Source organism: Clinocottus analis, unplaced genomic scaffold, assembly GCF_023055335.1.
Source record: "Clinocottus analis isolate CAN_PGR_092001 unplaced genomic scaffold, fCliAna1.0.p SCAF_20, whole genome shotgun sequence".
Classification (NCBI taxonomy): Eukaryota; Metazoa; Chordata; class Actinopteri; order Perciformes; family Cottidae; genus Clinocottus; species Clinocottus analis.
Genome location: NW_027175932.1, coordinates 14,895,480 through 14,907,504, shown reverse-complemented (window position 1 = coordinate 14,907,504; position 12,025 = coordinate 14,895,480).

The window sequence follows — 12,025 nt, the reverse complement described above, 5'->3', positions numbered from 1 at the left end:
TTTCTAAAGGCCATAATGTTGTATTAAAATGGTATATTGAAAAATGTGGGATGCACTAGGCTACCTGTTTCAGCTGCAATATAATATGCCCATTGAAAATGATCACATTTTATTACAATGAAAGTACCATATGTGTACTACTGAGCATTAAACATGCATTTCATGGAGCGGAAGACATGATAATAACTAGTTGCCTATAAGTATTGTAATATGTATGTTGAAAAAAAAAGTCATTGGCGCGTTGGTTCCTTTTTAAACTCCCCGCTATGGAGCGCATCTGTAAACCTATCAACTGTATAGACATCCTATTTACCTCAAACAGACAGTCGCTGGAGAAACTCGCGCGACCGGGGAACCGCCGGCAGAGAGGAGCAGAGAGACGGAAGTATCGGGGCTCTCAAGTCTCACGCATTGAACGTGACTGTCCCTCCCGGCACAACAGCTATTCGGCGGCGCGTATTTCTCGTCGCGGGTTCTCCGAGACGGACATATTTGCAATCGGCTTCTCTGCTGTCCTTGCTTGAGAGTGACGTGATTGTAACGGTTGATTTGTGTCATGTTCAGGTGCATCGCGTAAAAAACCAATAGGGTGTCGGAATGGCATATACTTCTCATCCAACCACAATCAAATTCACTCTATCCGGATGGCGCGATTTATCTGGCTAGCTAGCCGGAATGAAAAACAAACCAAAATGAAATAGTAACGAGGCTATTTTTTTTTTAAAAGTAGGGAGTAGAAAGTACAGATAGTTGCGTGAAAACATAAGGAGTAGAAGTAAAAAAGTAGTCTGAAAAATAAATACTCCAGTAAAGTATAGATACTAAAAATTCCTACTTAAGTAAAGGAACGAAGTAATTGTACTTCGTTACTTGACACCTCTGCCCGTAATCAGCATTTTCTCATTTGTATGCTCTTAATCGACGTTTCACACTGAAAAGTGTTGACAACTAGATTTTCTTGAATTCATTTTTTTATATTTTCCATCAAGAAAGCGTCTTCGAACATCCGAACTTCAAATTGTATGATACTTTCTTAAATACCTGAAGCGTTCATCACTATACTGCTTGTAAGCTGCATTTACTCATTTTTATGCTCTTAAACGACGTGTCAGACTGAACAGAGTTGAAAACTAGATTTTCTTAAAGAATTATTTTTTTTATTATATTTTCCATCAAGAAAGTGTCTCAGAACATCGGAACATCAAATTGTGTAATATGTTCATTAAAACCTGACACTTTCATCACTATACTGCCCGTAAGCTGCAGTTACCCATTTTTATGCTCTTAAACGACGTTTCAGACTGAACAGAGTTGAAAACTAGATTTTCTTAAAGAATTCATTTTTTTATATTTTCCATCAAGAAAGCGTCTTCGAACATTGGAACTTCAAATTGTATGATATATTCGTGAAACCTGAAGCTTTCATCACTATATTGCCCGGAAGCTGCAGTTACCCATTTTTATGCTCTTAAACGACGTTTCAGACTGAACAGAGTTGAAAACTTGATTTTCTTAAAGAATTCATTTTTTTATATTTTCCATCAAGAAAGCCTCTGAGAACATCAGGAATTCAAATTATATGATATGTTCTTGAATACCTGAAGCTTTCATCACTATACTGCCAGTAAGCTGCAGTAACTTATTTGTATGCTCTTAAACGACGTTTCAGACTGAACAGAGTTGAAAACTTGATTTTCTTAAAGAATTCATTTTTTAATATTTTCCATCAAGAAAGCCTCTGAGAACATCAGAACTTCAAATTATATGATATGTTCATGAATACCTGAAGTTTTCATCACTATACTTCGCGTAAGCTTCATTTACTCATTTTTATGCTCTTAAACGACGTTTCAGACTGAACAGAGTTGAAAACTTGATTTTCTTAAAGAATTCATTTTTTTATATTTTCCATCAAGAAAGTGTCTCAGAACATCTGCACTTCAAATTGTATGATATGTTCATGAATACCTGAAGCTTTCATCACTATACTGCCAGTAAGCTGCAGTAACTTATTTTTATGCTCTTAAACGACGTTTCAGACTGAACAGAGTTGAAAACTAGATTTTCTTAAAGAATTCATTTTTTTATATTTTCCATCAAGAAAGCCTCTGAGAACATCAGGAATTCAAATTATATGATATGTTCATGAATACCTGAAGCTTTCATCACCCGTAAGCTGCATTTAATCATTTTTATGCTCTTAATCGACGTTTCACACTATACAGTGTTGAAAACTAGATTTTCTTAAAGAATTCATTTTTTTATATTTTCCATCAAGAAAGCGTCTTCGAACATCGGAACTTCAAATTGTATATGTTCATGAAACCTGAAGCTTTCATCACTATATTGCCCGGAAGCTGCAGTTACCCATTTTTATGCTCTTAAACGACGTTTCAGACTGAACAGAGTTGAAAACTTGATTTTCTTAAAGAATTCATTTTTTTATATTTTCCATCAAGAAAGCCTCTAAGAACATCAGAACATCAAATTATATATGTTCATGAATACCTGAAGTTTTCATCACTATACTGCCAGTAAGCTGCAGTAACTCATTTTTATGCTCTTAAACGACGTTTCAGACTGAACAGAGTTGAAAACTTGATTTTCTTAAAGAATTCATTTTTTTATATTTTCCATCAAGAAAGCCTCTGAGAACATCTGCACTTCAAATTATATCATATGTTCATGAATACCTGAAGCTTTCATCACTATACTGCCAGTAAGCTGCAGTAACTCATTTTTATGCTCTTAAACGACGTTTCAGACTGAACAGAGTTGAAAACTTGATTTTCTTAAAGAATTCATTTTTTTTAAATTTTCCATCAAGAAAGTGTTTCAAAACAGCGGAACTACAAATTATATGAGCTTTTAATGAATACCTGAAGCTTCCATGTCTCTACTGCCCGAAAGCTGCATTTACTCATTTTCATACACGACATTTTAGGCTAAACGGAGTTGAAAACTACATTTTCTTCAACAATTCTTTTTTTTTAAAAACCGTTCCATAAATAAAGTGTCTCAGCACATCAGAACTTCAAATTGTATGATACTTTCATAAATACTTAAGCTTTCATACTGCCCGTAAGCAGCGGTGTCAAAAGTATTCACATTAATTACTTAACCCTCGTGTTGTCCTCACTCATTCCTCGCACACCCTGTGTCCTGCGGAGTCAATCTGTCTTTGCTAAAGAGCCTTCGATCAGCGCAAGCACAAAAAACGAGGCCGACCGCGTGATTACGCAGATGTGAATAAATTGTGTATAAATACAGCGTATAAGTACACCCCTTTCAGAGTGTCCTTATTCGCACATAACAACTTGTGACACCTCATTTCAATTTGAATCAATTCAGTTTATTTTGAATAGCTCAGAATAACAAATACACATTATTATTATTATTTTCTTTTTTTTTTGGTAAACGCCTCAGAGGGCTTTACAATCTGGACACGTACGAAATGACGTCTCGCGTCTTGGCTAAAGAGCCTTCGATCAGCGCGAGTGCACCAACGAAGCCGACCGCGGGATTACGCAGATGTGAATAAATAGTGTATAAATACAGCGTATAAGTACACCCCTTTCATAGAACGAGAAGCGCGGGGCGGGTCGAACGGCTGGAACGCGATCCCGTCCAGGCCGATCGAATGGGCTCTGGCCGCGACCGTGCCGGCCTGGGACGATTCCGCTCCCGCTCGAGAAGCCAGGCGACGGGTGATGTTTCCGCAGAGGGCGGACCAAGCGCCGCCGCCGCTGCTGAGAGCGTGGAGAGTCGCGTCCGACAGCGTCGATCGAGAGAGGGACAGGGACCGGGACCGGGACCGGGCCCGCCCATAGGGCCCTATGGGCGGGCCGCCGCCGCGACCGAATCCGAACGTCGGTTCGCCCGTTTGGCGGGCGATCCGGCTCGAGCGTCTCGAGCCGGATCCCCCCCCCCGGCGACACGTTTCTGGATCGGCAAGCTTACTACGGGCGCACCTACCGCGGAGCGTCTGAAGATCGAGATCGGACGAGAGAGGTTCCGCGGAGGCCCCCGGCGCGGGCCACCCTCGGAATCTCGCTACGCAGACGCCGACGGACGGGATGTACGTGACGCTGGACGCGCGTCCGTGGTGTTACGTGTGCGGGCGCGCGCACCAGAACCACAGCTCGCAGTGGTACCGTAGAACAAAAAAGCTCGCGGGGGAACTCGAACGCTACGGTCGTCTGCGTTTCGAACCGTGATCCTGTGGCGAACACATTTGTGCGCGTGTGTGTTTGTGTGTGTGTGTGTGTGTGTGTGTGTGTGTGTGCGCGCGCGCGTTTGTGTGTGTGTGTGTGTGTGTGTGTGTGTGTGTATGTGTTCTGTGTCGTTGCTTGTAACACTGGTGATAACTAAATAAATGTAAGAAAAAAACAATACAATGCAACTGTCTTGTCATGTCTTTATTTGTATCATTTATTTATTTATTTATTTTTTACATTTAGCATACGCGATGACTTGTAATACAACGTAAAACTCGGGTCGTTTCGACCCGAGGACGAGGCCGAGGGCTCACGGGTCATTCTGCCCCCGGGGACGACGGCGAGGCCGGGAGCTCGGCTATAAACGAGGGTCATTCAGACCCCGGGGACGGGGGACGGGAACTCGACGATAAACGCGGGTCATTCTGACCCCGGGGGACGGGGGCCGAGAGCTCGACGATAAACGCGGGTCATTCTGACCCCGGGGACGGGGGCCGGGAGCTCGACGATATACGCGGGTCATTCTGACCCCGGGGACGAGGCCGGGAGCTCGGCGATAAACGCAGGTCATTTAGACCCCGGGGACGAGGCCGGGACGAAGCCGGGAGCTTGGCGATAAACGCGGGTCATTTAGACCCCGGGGACGAGGCCGGGAGCTCAGCGATAAACACGGGTCAGTCTGACCCGGAGGACGACGGTGAGGGGAGGGCTCGGTGATGAACGCGAGTCATTTTGACCCGAGGGACGAGGCCGAGGGCTCGCACAAACTCAAGGGTCGAACAGACCCTAGGGCGACGGCGAGGGCTCGGTGGAAAGACGCGGGTCGTTTTGACCCGAAGACGACGGGCTTTAGGGATTCATACGTACATGCATGCATACGTATACACTGGTAGTGGATCATTTTGTTACCCTGAGACCGCGATACACACAAATACATAAACACTCGAACGTGAGTCTTTTTGACCCAGAAGGCAACAGGAGGGTTAAGAGCATAAACATGAGGAACTCCAGCTTTCGTGCAGGATATTCATGAAAGAATCAGGTATTCATTACATTGTCATTTAACTTGTAGGTCCAGTGTTCTGAATAACTTCCTTGATAACATTTTTCAATAAAAAAAGAATTCTTTAAGAAAATCTAGTTTTGAACTCTGTTCAGTCTGAAAAGTCGTTTAAGAACATAAAAATGAGGAACTCCAGCTTTCGGGCAGGATATTCATGAAAGAATCAGGTATTCATTACATTATCATTTAACTTGTAGGTCCAGTGTTCTGAGTAACTTCCTTGATAACATTTTTCAAAAAAAAAACAATTCTTTAAGAAAATCTAGTTTTCAACTCTGTTCAGCCTGAAAAGTCGTTTAAGAACATAAAAATAAGGAACTCCAGCTTTCGGGCAGTATAGTGATGAAAGCTTCGGTATACAATACAATATCATACAAAATGTAGGTCCGGTGTTCAGAGACAGTTTCTTAATGTAAAATTACAAAAGAATGAATTCTTTAAGAAAATCTAGTTTTGAACTCTTTTCAGTCTGAAAAGTCGTTTAACCCTCGTGTGGCCTCACCGATCGGTACACACCCCGTGTCCTGCGGGTCAAACTGTCCAATGTCCTTTCATCTGAAGCCTTCGATGCGTGGGCGCTCACACCACTTGCATACAGCAGAGTGTTGATGATACACTCGGGTCATTTTGACCCAAGGACAACAGCAGGTGCTCGGTGACACACAAGGGTCATTTGGCCCCAAGGAGAACGGCGGAGTGTTGATGATACACGAGGGTCATTTTGACCCGAGGACAACGGCAGGGAAATGGTGATACTCAAGGGTCAATTTGACCCGAGGACAACGGCGAGGGCTTGGTGATAATCAAGGGTCATTTTGACCCAAGGAGAACGGCGGATTGTTGATGATACACGAGGGTCATTTCGACCCGAGGACAAAGGCAGGGGCTTGGTGATACTCGACGGTCATTTTGACCCAAGGACAACGGCAGGGGCTTGGTGACACACAAGGGTCGTTTTGACCCAAGGACAACGGCATAGTGTTGATAATACACAAGGGTCATTTCGACCCGTGGACAACGGCAGGGGCATGGTGATACTCAAGGGTCATTTTGACCCAAGGACAACGGCAGAGTGTTGATGATACTAAAGGGTCCTATCCTCGAGCCTGCAGGACCTCGGGAAGGCACTTTTCGAAATCGGCCATTTTGTTTTCGCTTCTTCGGCTCGTGCAGCTTTCACGGAAAGTCGGAAGCACTCGAGTTTGCCGCGCTCCCACTGATACGGCGGTCGCAGTTCCGACGATCCCATCGCCGAGCTCGCGGGACCTCGGGAAGGCACTTTTTCAAATTGGCCATTTTGTTTTCGCTTCTTCGGCTCGTGCAGCTTTCACAGAAATTCAGAAGGACTCGAGTTTACCGCGCTTCCACTGATACGGCCGTCGCGGTTCCGACGGTCCCATCCTCGAGCTCGCAGGACCTCAGGAAGTCACTTTTCTAAATCGGCCATTTTGATTTTTTGCTTCTTCGGCTCGTGCAGCTTTCACAGAAAGTCGGAACCTCTCGAGTTTGCTGCGCTCCCACTGATACGGCCGTCGCGGATCCAACGGTCCCGTCGCCAAGCTCGCAGGACCTCGGGAAGGCACTTTTCTAAATTGGCCATTTTGTTTTCGCTTCTTCGGCTCGGGCAGCATTCACCCAAAGTCGGAGGGACTCAAGTGCGCTCCCACTAATACGGCCGTCGCGGTTCCGACGGTCCCGTCGCCGAGCTCACGCGATCTCGGGAAGGCACTTTTCTAAATCGGCCATTTTGTTTTCGCTTCTTCGGCTCCTGCAGCCTTCGCGAAAAGTCGGAAGCACTCGAGTTTGCCGCACTCCCACTAATACGGCCATCGCGGTTCCGACGATCCCGTCGCCGTGCTCGCGGGACCTCGGGAAGGCAGTTTTTGAAATCGGCCATTTTGTTTTCACTTCTTCGGCTCGTGCAGCTTTCGCGAAAAGTCGGAAGGACTCGAGTTTGATGCGCTCCCACTGATACGGCCGTCGCGGTTCCGACGATCCCGTCGCCGAGCTCGCGGGACCTCGGGAAGGCACTTTTCTAAATCGGCCATTTTGTTTTCGCTTCTTCGGCTAGTGTAGCTTTCACAGAAAGTCGGAAGGACTCGAATTTTCTGCCTCCCACTAATACGGCCGTCGCGGTTCCGACGGTCCCGTCGCCGAGCTCGCACGATCTCGGGAAGGCACTTTTCTAAATCGGCCATTTTGTTTTCGCTTCTTCGGCTCCTGCAGCTTTCGCGAAAAGTCGGAAGCACTCGAGTTTGCCGCGCTCCCACTAATACGGCCGTCGCGGTTCCGACGATCCCGTCGCCGAGCTCACGGGACCTCGGGAAGGCACTTTTCTAAATCGGCCATTTTGTTTTCACTTCTGCGGCTCGTGCAGCTTTCGCGAAAAGTCGGAAGGACTCGAGTTTTCTGCCTCCCACTAATACGGCCGTCGCGGTTCCGACGGTCCCGTCGCCGAGCTCGCACGATCTCGGGAAGGCACTTTTCTAAATCGGCCATTTTGTTTTCGCTTCTTCGGCTCCTGCAGCTTTCGCGAAAAGTCGGAAGCACTCGAGTTTGCCGCGCTCCCACTAATACGGCCGTCGCGGTTCCGACGATCCCGTCGCCGAGCTCGCGGGACCTCGGGAAGGCACTTTTCTAAATCGGCCATTTTGTTTTCACTTCTGCGGCTCGTGCAGCTTTCGCGAAAAGTCGGAAGGACTCGAGTTTTCTGCCTCCCACTAATACGGCCGTCGCGGTTCCGACGGTCCCGTCGCCGAGCTCGCACGATCTCGGGAAGGCACTTTTCTAAATCGGCCATTTTGTTTTCGGTTCTTCGGCTAGTGTAGCTTTCACAGAAAGTCGGAAGGACTCGAGTTTTCTGCCTCCCACTAATACGGCCGTCGCGGTTCCGACGGTCCCGTCGCTGAGCTCGCGCGATCTCGGGAAGGCACTTTTCTAAATCGGCCATTTTGTTTTCGCTTCTTCGGCTCCTGCAGCTTTCGCGAAAAGTCGGAAGCACTCAGGTTTTTCCGCGCTCCCACTAATACGGCCGTCGCGGTTCCGACGATCCCGTCGCCGTGCTCGCGGGACCTCGGGAAGGCAGTTTTTGAAATCGGCCATTTTGTTTTCGCTTCTTCGGCTCCTGCAGCTTTCGCGAAAAGTCGGAAGGACTCGAGTTTGATGCGCTCCCAGTGATACGGCCGTCGCGGTTCCGACGATCCCGTCGCCGAGCTCGAGGGACCTCGGGAAGGCACTTTTCTAAATCGGCCATTTTGTTTTCGCTTCTGCGGCTCGTGCAGCTTTCGCGAAAAGTCGGAAGCACTCGAGTTTGCCGCACTCCCACTAATACGGCCGTCGCGGTTCCGACGATCCCGTCGCCGAGCTCGAGGGACCTCGGGAAGGCACTTTTCTAAATCGGCCATTTTGTTTTCGCTTCTTCGGCTTGTGCAGCGTTCACGGAAAGTCGGAAGGACTCCAGTTGGCCGCGCTCCCACTGATACGGCCGTAGCGGTTCCGGCGATCCCGTCGCCGAGCTCGAGGGACCTCGGGAAGACAGTTTTCTAAATCGGCCATTTTGTTTTTGCTTCTGTGGCTCGTGCAGCTTTCGCGGAAAGTCGGAAGGACTCAAGTTTTCTGCCTCCCACTAATGCCGCCGTCGCGGTTCCAACGGTCCCGTCCCCGAGCTCGTGGGACCTCGGGAAGTCACTTTTCTAAATCGGCCATTTTGTTTTTTTGCTTCTTCGGCTCCTGTAGCTTTTACAGAAAGTCGGAAGGACTCGAGTTTTCTGCCTCCCACTAATACGGCCGTCGCGGTTCCAACTGTCCCGCCACGAGCTCTTCGGACCTCGGGAAGTCACTTTTCTAAAACGGCCATTTTGTTTGTTTTTTTTGCTTCTTCGGCTAGTGTAGCTTTAAAAGAAGGTCGGAGGCACTCGAGATTGCTGCCTCCCACTAATATGGCAGTTGCGATTCAAACGGTACCATCCGCTAGCTTGTAGGACCAAAAGACACACCTTGATCCCAGGACAAGTGGAGGATGTGGAATTACATGAAATTGTGACCCAGGGTCGGAGAAGTGTGTGTGTGTGTGTGTGTGTGTGTGTGTGTGTGTGTGTGTGTGTGTGTGTGTGTGTGTGTGTGTGTGTGTGTGTGTGTGTGTATGCCATTGCTTGTTACACTGGGGGTTATAACTATACAAAATAAAACAATATACTACAACTGTCTGTGTCCTGTGATCATTGGGAGGCCGGCGAGGCTTCGTGTGACTTGTGTGCGAAGCTTTCACATTTCATATCTTGACACGGGTCGCTCAACGGGGGAGTCGTTTTTGCCTGTGGTCCAAAACCCAAACTACACACTCGTTCAACTTTTGTTATCATTGAATTTACTCAGAAAAAACTCTGTAACTTTCATCAGGGGAGTGTGAGCCACCGTGCACTCCGGGAGCCTCATCGTTATGGCCAAACTACATTTTCTTAAAGAATTCATTTTTAAAATATATTTTCCATCAAGAAAGCGTCTTCGAACATCGGAACTTCAAATTGTATGATATGTTCATGAATACCTGAAGCTTTCATCACTATACTGCCTGTAAGTTGCATTTAATCGTTTTTATACTGTTAAACGACGTTTTAGACTGAACAAAGTTGAAAACTAGATTTTCTAAAAGAATTCTTTTTTTTTTAAATTTCCAATCAAGAATGTGTCTCAGAACATCGGAACTTCAAATTGTATGATACTTTCTTAAATACCTGAAGGGTTCATCACTATACTTCCCGTAAGCTTCATTTACTCATTTGTATGCTCTTAAACGACGAATCAGACTGAACAGAGTTGAAAACAAGATTTTTTAAAAGAATTCTTTTTTTTTTTTAAATTTCCATCAAGAAAGTGTCTCAGAACATCTGCACTGCAAATTGTATGATATGTTAATGAATACCTGAAGCTTTCATCACTATATTGCCCGTAAGCTGCAGTTACCCATTTGTATGCTCTTAAACGACGTTTCAGACTGAACAGAGTTGAAAACTAGATTTTCTTAAAGAATTCTTTTTTTTATATTTTCCATCAAGAAAGTGTCTCAGAACATCGGAACATCAAATGGTGTAATATGTTCATGAAACCTGAAGCTTTCATCACTACACTGCTCGTAAGCTGCATTTACTCATTTTTATGCTCTTAAACGCCGTTTCAGACTGAACAGAGTTGAAAACTTGATTTTCTTAAAGAATTAATTGTTTAAATATTTTCCATCAAGAAAGCCTCTGAGAACATCAGGAATTCAAATTATATGATATGTTCATGAATACCTGAAGCTTTCATCACTATACTTCCCGTAAGCTGCATTTACTCATTTTTATGCTCTTAAACGACGATTCAGACTGAACAGAGTTGAAAACAAGATTTTCTAAAAGAATTAATTTTTTTTTAAATTTTCCATCAAGAAAGTGTCTCAGAACATCTGCACTTCAAATTGTATGATATGTTTATGAATTTACTCATTTTTATGCTCTTAAACGACGTTTCCGACTGAACAGAGTTGAAAACTAGATTTTCTTAAAGATTTTTTTTTTTAAATTTTCCATCAAGAAAGTGTTTCAAAACAGCGGAACTACAAATTATGTGAGCTTTTAATGAATACCTGAAGCTTCCATTTCTCTACTGCCCGAAAGCTGCATTTACTCATTTTCATACACGACATTTTAGGCTAAACGGACTTGAAAACTACATTTTCTTCAACAATTCTTTTTTTTTTAAACCGTTCCATAAATAAAGTGTCTCAGCACATCAGAACTTCAAATTGTATGATACTTTCATAAATACTTAAGCTTTCATACTGCCCGTAAGCAGCGGTGTCAAAAGTATTCACATTAATAACCCTCGTGTTGTCCTCACTCATTCCTCGCACACCCTGTGTCCTGCGGAGTCAATCTGTCTTTGCTAAAGAGCCTTCGATCAGCGCGAGCACACCAACGAGGCCGACCGCGTGATTACGCAGATGTGAATAAATTGTGTATAAATACAGCGTATAAGTACACCCCTTTCATAGTGTCCTTATTCGCACATAACAACTTGTGACACCTCATTTCAATTTGAATCAATTCAGTTTATTTTGAATAGCTCAGAATAACAAATACACATTATTATTATTTTCTTTTTTTTGGTAAACGCCTCAGAGGGCTTTACAATCTGGACACGTACGAAATGACGTCTCGCGTCTTGGCTAAAGAGCCTTCGATCAGCGCGAGTGCACCAACGAAGCCGACCGCGGGATTACGCAGATGTGAATAAATAGTGTATAAATACAGCGTATAAGTACACCCCTTTCATAGAACGAGAAGCGCGGGGCGGGTCGAACGGCTGGAACGCGATCCCGTCCAGGCCGATCGAATGGGCTCTGGCCGCGACCGTGCCGGCCTGGGACGATTCCGCTCCCGCTCGAGAAGCCAGGCAACGGGTGATGTTTCCGCAGAGGGCGGACCAAGCGCCGCCGCCGCTGCTGAGAGCGTGGAGAGTCGCGTCCGACAGCGTCGATCGAGAGAGGGAACGCGACCGGGACAGGGACCGGGACAGGGACCGGGACCGGGACCGGGCCTTTGACGATTCCGCGATTGCCCGAGGGGCGGGCCGCCGCCGCCGCCGCTACCGAATCCGAACGTTGGTTCGCCCGTTTGGCGGGCGAGCCGGGCTCCGTGGATCGCACGGGGCCCGGGGAAGCTCCCCGGTCCGCCGAGCGCGACCCCGAGCGACCCCACCACAGCTC